This window comes from Leuresthes tenuis, unplaced genomic scaffold, assembly GCF_036924035.1.
Source record: "Leuresthes tenuis unplaced genomic scaffold, fLeuTen1.0.hap1 SCAF_9, whole genome shotgun sequence".
Lineage (NCBI taxonomy): Eukaryota > Metazoa > Chordata > Actinopteri > Atheriniformes > Atherinopsidae > Leuresthes > Leuresthes tenuis.
Window position 1 is genome coordinate 25,590,779 of NW_027325363.1, and position 16,524 is coordinate 25,607,302.

Consider the following 16,524-nt stretch of genomic DNA (forward strand, 5'->3'; position numbering starts at 1 on the left):
AGGAAGCTGTGAATGGCCGACCATAGTTTGCAAAAAGTGGGTGAGAAAAGGTGCGAATGTCCAACCATACATGATAAAAACAGGGAGCGGAGGTGTTTGGTTGCGACAAGGTGTGAATGTCCACCCATAATTAATGAAAAGCGGGCAACAAGTAGGTTTGAATGCCCAACCATACATCATCAAAAGCAGGAGTGGATGTGTTCGGCTACAAGAAGGTTTGAATGTCCGATTATAGTTTGTAAAAAGCGGGTAAGAAAAGGTTCGAATGCCCAAACATACACCATCAAAAGAGGGAGCGGAGGTGTTCCGCTGTAAGAAGGTGTGAATGTCAGATCATAATATGCAAAAAGCTGATGAGAAAGGGTGAGAATGCCCGACTATACACCATCAATAGCGGGAGCGGAAGTGTTCAGCTGTGAGTAGGTGTGAATGTCCGACCATAATTGCTGAGAAATGTGTTAGAAAAGGTAAGAATGCTGGACCATACATCATCAAAAGTGGTTGAGGTGGTGCAGTAGAAGAAGATGAAATTGATCTAGACATTGATAAATATGAAGGACAAAGCAGTTTTCACTTGGTTTGAGTGAAGGAATTAATTTTATAAATAAAATCCCAAATCATGCAGAACGTATGAAAAGAAGCTTATTCTCGGATTCCTGATCCTTCAGTGTTGCTCTTTCTTCTAATGCAAAATCCAATGTTGTTCTTTGTTGAAGTCGATCTAGACATTGATAAATATGAAGTTAAAAGCAGTTTTAACATAGTTTGAGTGAAGGAATTAATTTTATAGTAAAATCCGAAATTGTGCAGAACTCATGAAAATAAGCTTATTCTCGGATTCCTAAAACTTTTATTTGCTCTTTCTTTTTCTGCGAAGTACAACGTTGTTTTTTTTTGTTTAAATCTATCTAGACATTGATAAATATGAAGGTAAAGGCCGTTTTAACATAGTTTCAGTGAAGGAATTCATTTTATAGATAAAATCCGAAATCGTGCAGAACTCTTGAAAGCAAGCTTATACTCGGATTCCTGAAACTTTAGATTTGCTCTTTCTTTTACTGCAAAGTACAACGTTGTTTTTTTTTGTTTAAATCTTTCTAGACATGGTAAATATGAAGGACAAAACAGTTTTAACATAGTTTGAGTGAAGGAATGCATTTTATAAGCAAAATCCCAAATCATGCAGAACTCATGAAAAGCTTTTTCTCGGATTTCTGAACCTTTGCTCTTTCTTTTACTGCAAAATACAACGTTGTTTTTTGTTGAAATCTATCTAGACATTGATAAATACCAGCTGGCAACATCTCTGCTGCCGCTTTTGATCATTTATGGTTGGGCATTCTTACCTTTTCTTACCTGCTTTTTACAAATTATGATCTGACATTCACACCTACTTGCAGTCGACCACCTTCTCTCCTGCTTGATATTGGAAAATTTTCTTTCATGTTCCTCAACTCCCTCTTTTGATGGTGTAAGTTCGGGCATTCGAACCTTTCCTTACCCGCTTCTTAGAAACTATAGTCGGACATTCAAACCTTCTTGTAGCCGAACACATCCACTCCTGCTTTTGATGATGTATGGTTGGGCATTCGCACCTTTTCTTACCCATTTTTCAGTAAGTATGGGTGGACATTCAGACCTTGTCGCAGCCAAACACCTCCGCTCCCTGTTTTGATCATGTATGGTTGGACATTCGCACCTTTTCTCACCCGCTTTTTGCAAACTATGGTCGGCCATTCACAGCTTCCTCTCCACCATACTTGTATGGTGGGATATTCACACCCACTTGCATCCGAAGACCTCCGCCCCCACTTTTGTTGATATTTAGTCGGTCATTCGCACCTTACCCGCTTTTGGCAAACTATGGCCTTCTTGCAGCCAAACACCTCTGATCTCGCTTTTGATGATGTAAGGTTGGGCATTCAGACCTTACTTCACCTGCTTTTCACCAAATATATTCGGACATTCACACCTTCTTGCAGCCGAACACTTCCGCTCCACCTTTTGCTGTTCTATCACACCTTTTTTTTCACCGCATTTTATAGATTATGGTTGGAAATTCTCAACCACTATAATCCGAAGACCTCTCCTCCGGCTTTTGTTAATATATTTGAACTTTAGTCGGGCATTCACACCTTCTTGCAGCTGAACCACCTCCGCTCCCTGTTTTGATCATGTATGGTCTGGCAATACTACCTTTTCTTACCCGTTTGTGAGTAATTATAGCTGGACATTCACACCTACTTGCAGCCGAACACCACCTCTCTCGCTTTTGATGATGTATGGACCGGCATTCTTACCTTTTCTAACACATTTTTCAGCAATTATGGTCGGAGATTCACACCTACTCACAGCCGAACACATCCGCTCCCGCATTTGATGGTGTATAGTCGGGCATTCTCACCCTTTCTCATCAGCTTTTTGCAAATTATGATCTGACATTCACTCCTACTTGCAGTCGAACAGCTCTTCTCCCGCTTTTGATTATGTTTGGTTGGATATTCGAACCTTTTCTTAACTGCTTTTAAAAAAGTTTGGTTGGACCTTCACACCTTCTTGTAGCCGAACACATCCACTCCTACTTATGATGATGAATGGTTGTGCATTCGCACCTTTTTTTACCCATTTTTCAGGAATTATGGGTGGACATTCAATCCTTCTTGCAGCTGAACACCTCCTCTCCCACTTATGAACATGTGCGGTTTGATTTTCGAAATTTTTCTTTTATGTTTTCTAGCAATTATTGATGGACATTCAGACCTTCTTGCAGATGAACACCTCCGTTCCCGCTTTTGATCATACATTGTCGGGCATTCGCACCTTGTCTTACCAGCTTTTTACAAACTTTAGTCGAACATTCACACCTTCTTGCAGCTGAACACCTCCGCTCCCGCTTTTGATGGTGTATAGTCGGGCTTTCGAGCCTTTTCTTCCCCGGTTTTTACAAATTATGGTTGGACATTCAGACATGCCATGTGATCGGATGATCTGTCCCAGTGGGTGTATATGGCAAAGAGAAGAGATCCCAGTACTGAACCTTGGGGGACCCCTATGGCGAGGTGGTGCGCTACAGAATTGTTACCAAGCCAGGATACTTTGAATGACCAACCAGTGAGGTATGATTGAAACCAGGAGTGTGCACTCCTTGTGATGCCCATGCTAGAGAGTATGGACAAAAGGATACTGTGGTTGACAGTGTCAAATGCAGCCGATAAGTCGAGCAGGATAAGGACAGAGGACTCAGCTGTCGCTCTGGCTTCTTTTAAGGCTTCTGTCACAGCCAACAGAGCCGTTTCGGTGGAGTGTCCACTTTTAAACCCAGATTGGTTTGGGTCAAGGAGGTTGTTATGTGAGAGGTAATCAGTGACCTTTAAGACAGAACAGGTTCCACATCTCCATTTTCTGCCTTCAAGCAACTTAGGAAAGAATGGTAGAGCTTTGAGCTGTATTGCCCTTTGATACCAAGTGCATTTGTGGGTGTTTTTATTGTCGTAATTGTTCATTCAACCCTTCTTTTTCACAGTTCCAGATAAGAAGTTAATTTAAGAAGGACTTGAAGGAACTTAGGAATGAGTGGTGGAGCTTTGAGCTGTATTGCCCTTTGATACCAAATGTAACCCTTCTTCTTCACAGTAAAATAGGAGACACAAGGTCAGAAAAGCTGGGAAGGACTCATCCGGGATTTGAACCCGGGACCTCTCGCACCCTAAGCGAAAATCATACCCCTAGACCAACGAGCCAAAAACAGCACATTTCTGCCTTTCATGAAAGCACGCGGACAGCTTACATGGCCACAGAATGGGAGTATGTGATTGCTTTCTTTCTTCTTTGACTTTTCCAGAGCAATGAGCCTATATTGTTTTGAGCTGTAGCAGTTGGCTCTCTCTTCACTCAACATGAGTGAAGTTATTAGGGACGTACACTGAAGAGCCCACAAAAACTCCTGAGACCAATGAGCCAATACTCATCCGCCAAGTTCCACCAACTCACCACCACGTAAACTCACATCATATTTGATCAGCAAGCCCAACTTTCAGAAGGAACAGGTTCCACATCTCCATTTTCTGCCATTGATCTTCCTGAGTTCATATCAGCAATAGGGTATCCTAAACAATCATCATGTCATTTGGATTGCATCCTAATTAGACTGTGGATAGAGGTTCTAGCTCCTATCGTCACTTCTGCACTTGAACATCTCAGTGCGTCTCTTTCAATTTTTTATGTACTACAGGCCTCTAAGCCAGGAGCAATCAGTCCATGTTTTGAAAAGCCCAATCTCCATGCTGAGTGGTATGTCGGGTTAGGTATGGTCTGATCTTTCTTATGTTTAGCAATGCAAAGCGGCATGACCGAGCAACCGAGGAAACGTAATCTTTGAAGGTTAGGTGGTCATCAATCATGACAGCCAAGTTTCTAGCAACCTTTGATGGAGCAAGAGATAGGGATTCAGTTTGGATGCAGATGCTTTGTTGCATGGTTGGTTTGGCTGGGAAGAAAAGCAGTTCAGTTTTTGGGATGTTAAGTTGGAGGTGATGGTCTTTCATCCATGTTGATATGTCAGAGAGACAATCTGAGATTCGTGCTGAGACCGTGTGGTCGTCAAGTGGGAATGACAGATAGAGCTGGGTATCATCAGCATAGCATTGGTATGAGATGCCATGTGATCGGATGATCTGTCCCAGTGAGTTGGTGTATATGGCAAAGAGAAGAGATCCCAGTACTGAACCTTGGGGGACCCCTGTGTCGCCACAGGTGATGCGCTGCAGAAGTGTGACCAAGCCAGGATACTTTGAATGACCCACCAGTGAGGTATGATTCAAACCAGGAGTGTGCTCTCCTTGTGATGCCCATGCTAGAGAGTATGGACAAAAGTATACTGTGGTTGACAGTGTCAAATGCAGCCGATAAGTCGAGCAGGATAAGGACAGAGGACTCAGCTGTCGCTCTGGCTTCTTTTAAGGCTTCTGTCACAGCCAACAGAGCCGTTTCGGTGGAGTGTCCACTTTTAAACCCATATTAGTTGGTCTGCAAGGAGGTTGTTATGTGAGAGGTAATCAGTGACCTTTAAGACAGAACAGATTCCACGTCTCCATTTTTCTGCCTTCAAACAACTTAGGAATGAGTGGTAGAATTTTGAGCTGTATTGCCCTTTGATACCAAGTGCATTTGTGGGTATTTTTATTGTCGTAATTGTTCATTCAACCCTTCTTTTTCACAGTTCCAGATAAGAAGTTAATTTAAGAAGGACTTGAATGAACTTAGGAATGAGTGGTGGAGCTTTGAGCTGTATTGCCCTTTGATACCAAATGCAACCCTTCTTCTTCACAGTAAAATAGGACACACAAGGTCAGAAAATTTGGAAGGGCTCATCCGGGCTTTGAACCCGAGACCTCTCACACCCTAAGCGAGAATCATACCCCTAGACCAACGAGCCAAAAACAGCTCTTTTGTGCCTTTCATCAAAGCACGCTTACAGCTGACATGGCCGCGGAATGGAAGTTTGTGATTGCTTTCTTTCTTCTTCGACTTTTCCAGAGCAATGAGCCTATATTGTTTGGAGCTGTAGCAGTTGGCTCTCTCTTCACTCAACATGAGTGAAGTTATTAGGGACGTGCACTGTAGAGCCCACAAAAACTCCTGAGACCAATGAGCCAATATCATCCGCCAGGTTCCACCAACTCACCACCACGTAAACTCACGTCATATTTGATCAACAAGCCACACTTTCAGACAGAACAGGTTCCACATCTCCATTTTTCTGCCATTGATCTCCCTGAGTTTATGTCAGCAATAGGGTATCATAAACAATCATCATGTCATTTGGATTGCATCCTAATTAGACTGTGGATTGAGGTTCTAGCTCCTATCGTCACTTCTGCACTTGAACATCTCAGTGCGTCTCTTTCAATTTTTTATGTACTACAGGCCTCTAAGCCAGGAGCAATCAGTCCATGTTTTGAAAAGCCCAATCTCCATGCTGAGTGGTATGTCGGGTTAGGTATGATCTGATCTTTCTTATGTTTAGCAATGCAAAGCGGCATGACCGAGCAACCGAGGAAACGTAATCTTTGAAGGTTAGGTGGTCGTCAATCATGACAGCCAAGTTTCTAGCAACCTTTGATGGAGCAAGAGATAGGGATTCAGTTTGGATGCAGATGCTGTGTTGCATGGTTGGTTTGGCTGGGAAGACAAGCAGTTCAGTTTTTGGGATGTTAAGTTGGAGGTGATGGTCTTTCATCCATGTTGATATGTCAGAGAGACAATCTGAGATTCGTGCTGAGACCGTGTGGTCGTCAGGTGGGAATGACAGATAGAGCTGGGTATCATCAGCATAGCATTGGTATGAGATGCCATGTGATCAGATGATCTGTCCCAGTGAGTTGGTGTATATGGCAAAGAGAAGAGATCCCAGTACTGAACCTTGGGGGACCCCTGTGTCGCCACAGGTGATGCGCTGCAGAAGTGTGACCAAGCCAGGATACTTTGAATGACCCACCAGTGAGGTATGATTCAAACCAGGAGTGTGCTCTCCTTGTGATGCCCATGCTAGAGAGTATGGACAAAAGGATACTGTGGTTGACAGTGTCAAATGCAGCCGATAAGTCGAGCAGGATAAGGACAGAGGACTCAGCTGTCGCTCTGGCTTCTTTTAAGGCTTCTGTCACAGCCAACAGAGCCGTTTTGGTGGAGTGTCCACTTTTAAAACCAGATTAGTTTGGGTCAAGGAGGTTGTTATGTCAGAGGTAATCAGTGACCTTTAAGACAGAACAGATTCCACGTCTCCATTTTTCTGCCTTCAAACAACTTAGGAATAAGTGGTAGAGCTTTGAGCTGTAATGCCCTTTGATACCAAGTGCATTTGTGGGTGTTTTTATTGTCGTAATTGTTCATTCAACCCTTCTTTTTCACAGTTCCAGATAAGAAGTTAATTTAAGAAGGACTTGAAGGAACTTAGGAATGAGTGGTGGAGCTTTGAGCTGTATTGCCCTTTGATAGCAAATGCAACCCTTCTTCTTCACAGTAAAATAGGAGACACAAGGTCAGAAAAGCTGGGAAGGGCTCATCCGGGCTTTGAACCCGAGACCTCTCACACCCGAAGCGAGAATCATACCCCTAGACCAACGAGCCAAAAACAACTCTTTTGTGCCTTTCATCAAAGCACGCGTACAGCTGACATGGCCACAGAATGGGAGTTTGTGATTGCTTTCTTTCTTCTTTGACTTTTCCAGAGCAATGAGCCTATATTGTTTGGAGCTGTAGCAGTTGGCTCCCTCTTCACTCAACATGAGTGAAGTTATTAGGGACGTGCACTGTAGAGCCCACAAAAACTCCTGAGACCAATGAGCCAATACTCATCCGCCAGGTTCCACCAACTCACCACCACGTAAACTCACGTCATATTTGATCAACAAGCCACACTTTCAGACAGAACAGGTTCCACATCTCCATTTTTCTGCCATTGATCTTCCTGAGTTTATGTCAGCAATAGGGTATCATAAACAATCATCATGTCATTTGGATTGCATCCTAATTAGACTGTGGATTGAGGTTCTAGCTCCTATCGTCACTTCTGCACTTGAACATCTCAGTGCGTCTCTTTCAATTTTTTATGTACTACAGGCCTCTAAGCCAGGAGCAATCAGTCCATGTTTTGAAAAGCCCAATCTCCATGCTGAGTGGTATGTTGGGTTAGGTATGGTCTGATCTTTCTTATGTTTAGCAATGCAAAGCGGCATGACCGAGCAACCGAGGAAACGTAATCTTTGAAGGTTAGGTGGTCATCAATCATGACACCCAAGGTTCTAGCAACCTTTGATGGAGCAAGAGATAGGGATTCAGATTGGATGGAGATGCTGTGTTGCATGGTTGGTTTGGCTGGGAAGACAAGCAGTTCAGTTTTTGGGAGGTTAAGTTGGAGGTGATGGTCTTTCATCCATGTTGATATGTCTAGAGAGACAATCTGAGATTCGTGCTGATACCGTGTGGTCGTCAGGTGGGAATGACAGATAGAGCTGGGTATCATCAGCATAGCATTGGTATGAGATGCCATGTGATCGGATGATCTGTCCCAGTGAGTTGGTGTATATGGCAAAGAGAAGAGATCCCAGTACTGAACCTTGGGGGACCCCTGTGGTGAGGTGGTGCGCTGCAGAAGTTTGACCAAGCCAGGATACTTTGAATGACCGACCAGTGAGGTATGATTCAAACCAGTAGTGTGCTCTCCTTGTGGTGCCCATGCTAGAGAGTATGGACAAAAGGATACTGTGGTTGACAGTATCAAATGCAGCCGATAAGTCGAGCAGGATAAGGACAGAGGACTCAGCTGTCGCTCTGGCTTCTTTTAAGGCTTCTGTCACAGCCAACAGAGCCGTTTCGGTGGAGTGTCCACTTTTAAACCCAGATTGGTTTGGGTCAAGGAGGTTGTTATGTGAGAGGTAATCAGTGACCTTTAAGACGGAACAGGTTCCACATCTCCACTTTTCTGCCTTCAAGCAACTTAGGAATGAGTGGTAGAGCTTTGAGCTGTATTGCCCTTTGATACCAAGTGCATTTGTGGGTGTTTTTATTGTCGTAATTGTTCATTCAACCCTTCTTTTTCACAGTTCCAGATAAGAAGTTCATTTAAGAAGGACTTGAAGGAACTTAGGAATGAGTGGTGGAGCTTTGAGCTGTATTGCCCTTTGATACCAAATGCAACCCTTCTTCTTCACAGTAAGATAGGAGACACAAGGTCAGAAAAGCTTGGAAGGGCTCATCCGGGATTTGAACCCGAGACCTCTCGCACCCTAAGCGAGAATCATACCCCTAGACCAACGAGCCGAAAACAGCACTGTTTTGCGTTTCATCAGAGCATGCGAACAGCTGACAAGGCCACAGAATTCGGGGAATTTGTGATTGCTTTCTGTCTTCTTTGACTTTTCCACAGCAATGAGCCTATATTGTTTGGAGCTGTAGCAGTTGGCTCTCTCAACATGAGTGAAGTTATTAGGGACGTACACTGAAGAGCCCACAAAAACTCCTGAGACCAATGAGCCAATACTCACCCGCCAGGTTCCACCAACTCACCACCACCTAAACTCAAGTTATATTTGATCAACAAGCCCAACTTTCAGACAGAACAGGTTCCACATCTCCATTTTTCTGCCATTGATCTTCTTGAGTTCATGTCAGCAATCGGGTATCCTAAACAATCATCATGTCATTTGGATTGCATCCTAATTAGATTGTGGATGGAGGTTCTAGCTCCTATCGTCACTTCTGCACTTGAACATCTCAGTGCGTCTCTTTCAATTTTGTATGTACTACAGGTCTCTAAGCCAGGTGCAATCAGTCCATGTTTTGAAAAACCCAATCTCCATGCTGAATGGTATGTTGGGTTAGGTATGGTCTGATCTTTCTTATGTTTAGCAATGCAAAGCGGCATGACCGAGCAACCGAGGAAACGTAATCTTTGAAGGTTAGGTGGTCATCAATCATGACACCCAAGGTTCTAGCAACCTTTGATGGAGTAAGAGATAGGGATTCAGATTGGATGGAGATGCTGTGTTGCATGGTTGGTTTGGCTGGGAAGACAAGCAGTTCAGTTTTTGGGAGGTTAAGTTGGAGGTGATGTCATCCATCTTGATATGTCAGAGAGACAATCTGAGATTCGTGCTGAGACCGTGTGGTCGTTAGGTGGGAATGACAGATAGAGCTGGGTATCATCAGCATAGCATTGGTATGAGATTCCATGTGATCGGATGATCTGTCCCAGTGAGTTGGTGTATATGGCAAAGAGAAGAGATCCCAGTACTGAACCTTGGGGGACCCCTGTGGCGAGGTGGTGCGCTGCAGAAGTTTGACCAAGCCAGGATACTTTGAATGACCCACCAGTGAGGTATGATTCAAACCAGTAGTGTGCTCTCCTTGTGGTGCCCATGCTAGAGAGTATGGACAAAAGGATACTGTGGTTGACAGTATCAAATGCAGCCGATAAGTCGAGCAGGATAAGGACAGAGGACTCAGCTGTCGCTCTGGCTTCTTTTAAGGCTTCTGTCACAGCCAACAGAGCCGTTTCGGTGGAGTGTCCACTTTTAAACCCAGATTGGTTTGGGTCAAGGAGGTTGTTATGTGAGAGGTAATCAGTGACCTTTAAGACGGAACAGGTTCCACATCTCCACTTTTCTGCCTTCAAGCAACTTAGGAATGAGTGGTAGAGCTTTGAGCTGTATTGCCCTTTGATACCAAGTGCATTTGTGGGTGTTTTTATTGTCGTAATTGTTCATTCAACCCTTCTTTTTCACAGTTCCAGATAAGAAGTTAATTTAAGAAGGACTTGAAGGAACTTAGGAATGAGTGGTGGAGCTTTGAGCTGTACTGCTCTTTGATACCAAATGCAACCCTTCTTCTTCACGGTAAAGCAGAGAGACAAGGTCAGAAAAACTTGGAAGGGCTCATCCGGGATTTGAACCCGGGACCTCTCGCACCCGAAGGGAGAATCATACCCCTAGACCAACGAGCCGAAAACAGCACTGTTTTGCCTTTCATCAGAGCATGCGAACAGCTGACAAGGCCACAGAATTCCGGGAATTTGTGGTTGCTTTCTGTCTTCTTTGACTTTTCCAGAGCAATGAGCCTATATTGTTTGGAGCTGTAGCAATTGGCTCTCCCTTCACTCAACATGAGTGAAGTTATTAGGGACGTACACTGAAGAGCCCACAAAAACTCCTGAGACCAATGAGCCAATACTCACCCGCCAGGTTCCACCAACTCACCACCACCTAAACTCAAGTTATATTTGATCAACAAGCCCAACTTTCAGACAGAACAGGTTCCACATCTCCATTTTTCTGCCATTGATCTTCTTGAGTTCATGTCAGCAATCGGGTATCCTAAACAATCATCATGTCATTTGGATTGCATCCTAATTAGATTGTGGATGGAGGTTCTAGCTCCTATCGTCACTTCTGCACTTGAACATCTCAGTGCGTCTCTTTCAATTTTTTATGTACTACAGGCCTCTAAGCCAGGAGCAATCAGTCCATGTTTTGAAAAGCCCAATCTCCATGCTGAGTGGTATGTTGGGTTAGGTATGGTCTGATCTTTCTTATGTTTAGCAATGCAAAGCGGCATGACCGAGCAACCGAGGAAACGTAATCTTTGAAGGTTAGGTGGTCATCAATCATGACACCCAAGGTTCTAGCAACCTTTGATGGAGCAAGAGATAGGGATTCAGATTGGATGGAGATGCTGTGTTGCATGGTTGGTTTGGCTGGGAAGACAAGCAGTTCAGTTTTTGGGAGGTTAAGTTGGAGGTGATGGTCTTTCATCCATCTTGATATGTCAGAGAGACAATCTGAGATTCGTGCTGAGACCGTGTGGTCGTTAGGTGGGAATGACAGATAGAGCTGGGTATCATCAGCATAGCATTGGTATGAGATTCCATGTGATCGGATGATCTGTCCCAGTGAGTTGGTGTATATGGCAAAGAGAAGAGATCCCAGTACTGAACCTTGGGGGACTCCTGTGGTGAGGTGGTGCGCTGCAGAAGTTTGACCAAGCCAGGATACTTTGAATGACCGACCAGTGAGGTATGATTCAAACCAGTAGTGTGCTCTCCTTGTGGTGCCCATGCTAGAGAGTATGGACAAAAGGATACTGTGGTTGACAGTATCAAATGCAGCCGATAAGTCGAGCAGGATAAGGACAGAGGACTCAGCTGTCGCTCTGGCTTCTTTTAAGGCTTCTGTCACAGCCAACAGAGCCGTTTCGGTGGAGTGTCCACTTTTAAACCCAGATTGGTTTGGGTCAAGGAGGTTGTTATGTGAGAGGTAATCAGTGACCTTTAAGACGGAACAGGTTCCACATCTCCACTTTTCTGCCTTCAAGCAACTTAGGAATGAGTGGTAGAGCTTTGAGCTGTATTGCCCTTTGATACCAAGTGCATTTGTGGGTGTTTTTATTGTCGTAATTGTTCATTCAACCCTTCTTTTTCACAGTTCTAGATGAGAAGTTCATTTAAGAAGGACTTGAAGGAACTTAGGAATGAGTGGTGGAGCTTTGAGCTGTATTGCCCTTTGATACCAAATGCAACCCTTCTTCTTCACGGTAAAGCAGAGAGACAAGGTCAGAAAAACTGGGAAGGGCTCATCCGGGATTTGAACCCGGGACCTCTCGCACCCTAAGCGAGAATCATACCCCTAGACCAACGAGCCGAAAACAGCACTGTTTTGCCTTTCATCAGAGCATGCGAACAGCTGACAAGGCCACAGAATTCGGGGAATTTGTGATTGCTTTCTGTCTTCTTTGACTTTTCCAGAGCAATGAGCCTATATTGTTTGGAGCTGTAGCAGTTGGCTCTCTCAACATGAGTGAAGTTATTAGGGACGTACACTGAAGAGCCCACAAAAACTCCTGAGACCAATGAGCCAATACTCACCCGCCAGGTTCCACCAACTCACCACCACCTAAACTCAAGTTATATTTGATCAACAAGCCCAACTTTCAGACAGAACAGGTTCCACATCTCCATTTTTCTGCCATTGATCTTCTTGAGTTCATGTCAGCAATCGGGTATCCTAAACAATCATCATGTCATTTGGATTGCATCCTAATTAGATTGTGGATGGAGGTTCTAGCTCCTATCGTCACTTCTGCACTTGAACATCTCAGTGCGTCTCTTTCAATTTTGTATGTACTACAGGTCTCTAAGCCAGGTGCAATCAGTCCATGTTTTGAAAAACCCAATCTCCATGCTGAATGGTATGTTGGGTTAGGTATGGTCTGATCTTTCTTATGTTTAGCAATGCAAAGCGTTATGACCGAGCAACCGAGGAAACGTAATCTTTGAAGGTTAGGTGGTCATCAATCATGACAGCCAAGGTTCTAGCAACCTTTGATGGAGCAAGAGATAAGGATTCAGATTGGATGGAGATGCTGTGTTGCATGGTTGGTTTGGCTGGGAAGACAAGCAGTTCAGTTTTTGGGAGGTTAAGTTGGAGGTGATGTCATCCATCTTGATATGTCAGAGAGACAATCTGAGATTCGTGCTGAGACCGTGTGGTCGTTAGGTGGGAATGACAGATAGAGCTGGGTATCATCAGCATAGTATTGGTATGAGATTCCATGTGATCGGATGATCTGTCCCAGTGAGTTGGTGTATATGGCAAAGAGAAGAGATCCCAGTACTGAACCTTGGGGGACCCCTGTGGCGAGGTGGTGCGCTGCAGAAGTTTGACCAAGCCAGGATACTTTGAATGACCCACCAGTGAGGTATGATTCAAACCAGTAGTGTGCTCTCCTTGTGGTGCCCATGCTAGAGAGTATGGACAAAAGGATACTGTGGTTGACAGTATCAAATGCAGCCGATAAGTCGAGCAGGATAAGGACAGAGGACTCAGCTGTCGCTCTGGCTTCTTTTAAGGCTTCTGTCACAGCCAACAGAGCCGTTTCGGTGGAGTGTCCACTTTTAAACCCAGATTGGTTTGGGTCAAGGAGGTTGTTATGTGAGAGGTAATCAGTGACCTTTAAGACGGAACAGGTTCCACATCTCCACTTTTCTGCCTTCAAACAACTTAGGAATGAGTGGTAGAATTTTGAGCTGTATTGCCCTTTGATACCAAGTGCATTTGTGGGTATTTTTATTGTCATAATTGTTCATTCAACCCTTCTTTTTCACAGTTCCAGATAAGAAGTTAATTTAAGAAGGACTTGAATGAACTTAGGAATGAGTGGTGGAGCTTTGAGCTGTATTGCCCTTTGATACCAAATGCAACCCTTCTTCTTCACAGTAAAATAGGACACACAAGGTCAGAAAAGCTGGGAAGGACTCATCCGGGATGTGAACGCGGGACCTCTCCCACCCTAAGCGAAAATCATACCCCTAGACCAACGAGCCAAAAACAGCACTTTTCTGCCTTTCATGAAAGCAGGCGGACAGCCTACATGGCCACAGAATGGGAGTATGTGATTGCTTTCTTTCTTCTTTGACTTTTCCAGAGCAATGAGCCTATATTGTTTGGAGCTGTAGCAGTTGGCTCTCTCTTCACTCAACATGAGTGAAGTTATTAGGGACGTACACTGAAGAGCCCAAGAAAACTCCTGAGACCAATGAGCCAATACTCACCCGCCAGGTTCCACCAACTCACCACCACCTAAACTCAAGTTATATTTGATCAACAAGCCCAACTTTCAGACAGAACAGGTTCCACATCTCCATTTTTCTGCCATTGATCTTCTTGAGTTCATGTCAGCAATCGGGTATCCTAAACAATCATCATGTCATTTGGATTGCATCCTAATTAGATTGTGGATGGAGGTTCTAGCTCCTATCGTCACTTCTGCACTTGAACATCTCAGTGCGTCTCTTTCAATTTTTTATGTACTACAGGCCTCTAAGCCAGGAGCAATCAGTCCATGTTTTGAAAAGCCCAATCTCCATGCTGAGTGGTATGTTGGGTTAGGTATGGTCTGATCTTTCTTATGTTTAGCAATGCAAAGCGGCATGACCGAGCAACCGAGGAAACGTAATCTTTGAAGGTTAGGTGGTCATCAATCATGACACCCAAGGTTCTAGCAACCTTTGATGGAGCAAGAGATAGGGATTCAGATTGGATGGAGATGCTGTGTTGCATGGTTGGTTTGGCTGGGAAGACAAGCAGTTCAGTTTTTGGGAGGTTAAGTTGGAGGTGATGGTCTTTCATCCATCTTGATATGTCAGAGAGACAATCTGAGATTCGTGCTGAGACCGTGTGGTCGTTAGGTGGGAATGACAGATAGAGCTGGGTATCATCAGCATAGCATTGGTATGAGATTCCATGTGATCGGATGATCTGTCCCAGTGAGTTGGTGTATATGGCAAAGAGAAGAGATCCCAGTACTGAACCTTGGGGGACCCCTGTGGTGAGGTGGTGCGCTGCAGAAGTTTGACCAAGCCAGGATACTTTGAATGACCGACCAGTGAGGTATGATTCAAACCAGTAGTGTGCTCTCCTTGTGGTGCCCATGCTAGAGAGTATGGACAAAAGGATACTGTGGTTGACAGTATCAAATGCAGCCGATAAGTCGAGCAGGATAAGGACAGAGGACTCAGCTGTCGCTCTGGCTTCTTTTAAGGCTTCTGTCACAGCCAACAGAGCCGTTTCGGTGGAGTGTCCACTTTTAAACCCAGATTGGTTTGGGTCAAGGAGGTTGTTATGTGAGAGGTAATCAGTGACCTTTAAGACGGAACAGGTTCCACATCTCCACTTTTCTGCCTTCAAGCAACTTAGGAATGAGTGGTAGAGCTTTGAGCTGTATTGCCCTTTGATACCAAGTGCATTTGTGGGTGTTTTTATTGTCGTAATTGTTCATTCAACCCTTCTTTTTCACAGTTCTAGATGAGAAGTTCATTTAAGAAGGACTTGAAGGAACTTAGGAATGAGTGGTGGAGCTTTGAGCTGTATTGCCCTTTGATACCAAATGCAACCCTTCTTCTTCACGGTAAAGCAGAGAGACAAGGTCAGAAAAACTGGGAAGGGCTCATCCGGGATTTGAACCCGGGACCTCTCGCACCCTAAGCGAGAATCATACCCCTAGACCAACGAGCCGAAAACAGCACTGTTTTGCCTTTCATCAGAGCATGCGAACAGCTGACAAGGCCACAGAATTCGGGGAATTTGTGATTGCTTTCTGTCTTCTTTGACTTTTCCAGAGCAATGAGCCTATATTGTTTGGAGCTGTAGCAGTTGGCTCTCTCAACATGAGTGAAGTTATTAGGGACGTACACTGAAGAGCCCACAAAAACTCCTGAGACCAATGAGCCAATACTCACCCGCCAGGTTCCACCAACTCACCACCACCTAAACTCAAGTTATATTTGATCAACAAGCCCAACTTTCAGACAGAACAGGTTCCACATCTCCATTTTTCTGCCATTGATCTTCTTGAGTTCATGTCAGCAATCGGGTATCCTAAACAATCATCATGTCATTTGGATTGCATCCTAATTAGATTGTGGATGGAGGTTCTAGCTCCTATCGTCACTTCTGCACTTGAACATCTCAGTGCGTCTCTTTCAATTTTGTATGTACTACAGGTCTCTAAGCCAGGTGCAATCAGTCCATGTTTTGAAAAACCCAATCTCCATGCTGAATGGTATGTTGGGTTAGGTATGGTCTGATCTTTCTTATGTTTAGCAATGCAAAGCGTTATGACCGAGCAACCGAGGAAACGTAATCTTTGAAGGTTAGGTGGTCATCAATCATGACAGCCAAGGTTCTAGCAACCTTTGATGGAGCAAGAGATAAGGATTCAGATTGGATGGAGATGCTGTGTTGCATGGTTGGTTTGGCTGGGAAGACAAGCAGTTCAGTTTTTGGGAGGTTAAGTTGGAGGTGATGTCATCCATCTTGATATGTCAGAGAGACAATCTGAGATTCGTGCTGAGACCGTGTGGTCGTTAGGTGGGAATGACAGATAGAGCTGGGTATCATCAGCATAGTATTGGTATGAGATTCCATGTGATCGGATGATCTGTCCCAGTGAGTTGGTGTATATGGCAAAGAG

General features: G+C 44.3%; 5 non-coding genes across 5 annotated transcripts; all 5 read right to left on the minus strand.

Annotated features, from left to right (window-relative positions):
• Positions 1 to 3,668: 3,668 nt before the first annotated feature.
• Positions 3,669 to 3,740, minus strand: trnap-agg (transfer RNA proline (anticodon AGG)). The gene has a single exon. It is a non-coding gene; the product is annotated as a tRNA-Pro (tRNA).
• A 5,008-nt stretch (positions 3,741 to 8,748) lies between these two features.
• trnap-agg (transfer RNA proline (anticodon AGG)) lies at positions 8,749 to 8,820 on the minus strand. Its single transcript has one exon. It is a non-coding gene; the product is annotated as a tRNA-Pro (tRNA).
• A 1,609-nt stretch (positions 8,821 to 10,429) lies between these two features.
• Positions 10,430 to 10,501, minus strand: trnap-cgg (transfer RNA proline (anticodon CGG)). The gene has a single exon. It is a non-coding gene; the product is annotated as a tRNA-Pro (tRNA).
• Positions 10,502 to 12,122: 1,621 nt separating this feature from the next.
• On the minus strand, positions 12,123 to 12,194 carry trnap-agg (transfer RNA proline (anticodon AGG)). Its single transcript has one exon. It is a non-coding gene; the product is annotated as a tRNA-Pro (tRNA).
• Positions 12,195 to 15,494: 3,300 nt separating this feature from the next.
• Positions 15,495 to 15,566, minus strand: trnap-agg (transfer RNA proline (anticodon AGG)). The gene has a single exon. It is a non-coding gene; the product is annotated as a tRNA-Pro (tRNA).
• Between the last annotated feature and the right edge of the window lie 958 nt (positions 15,567 to 16,524).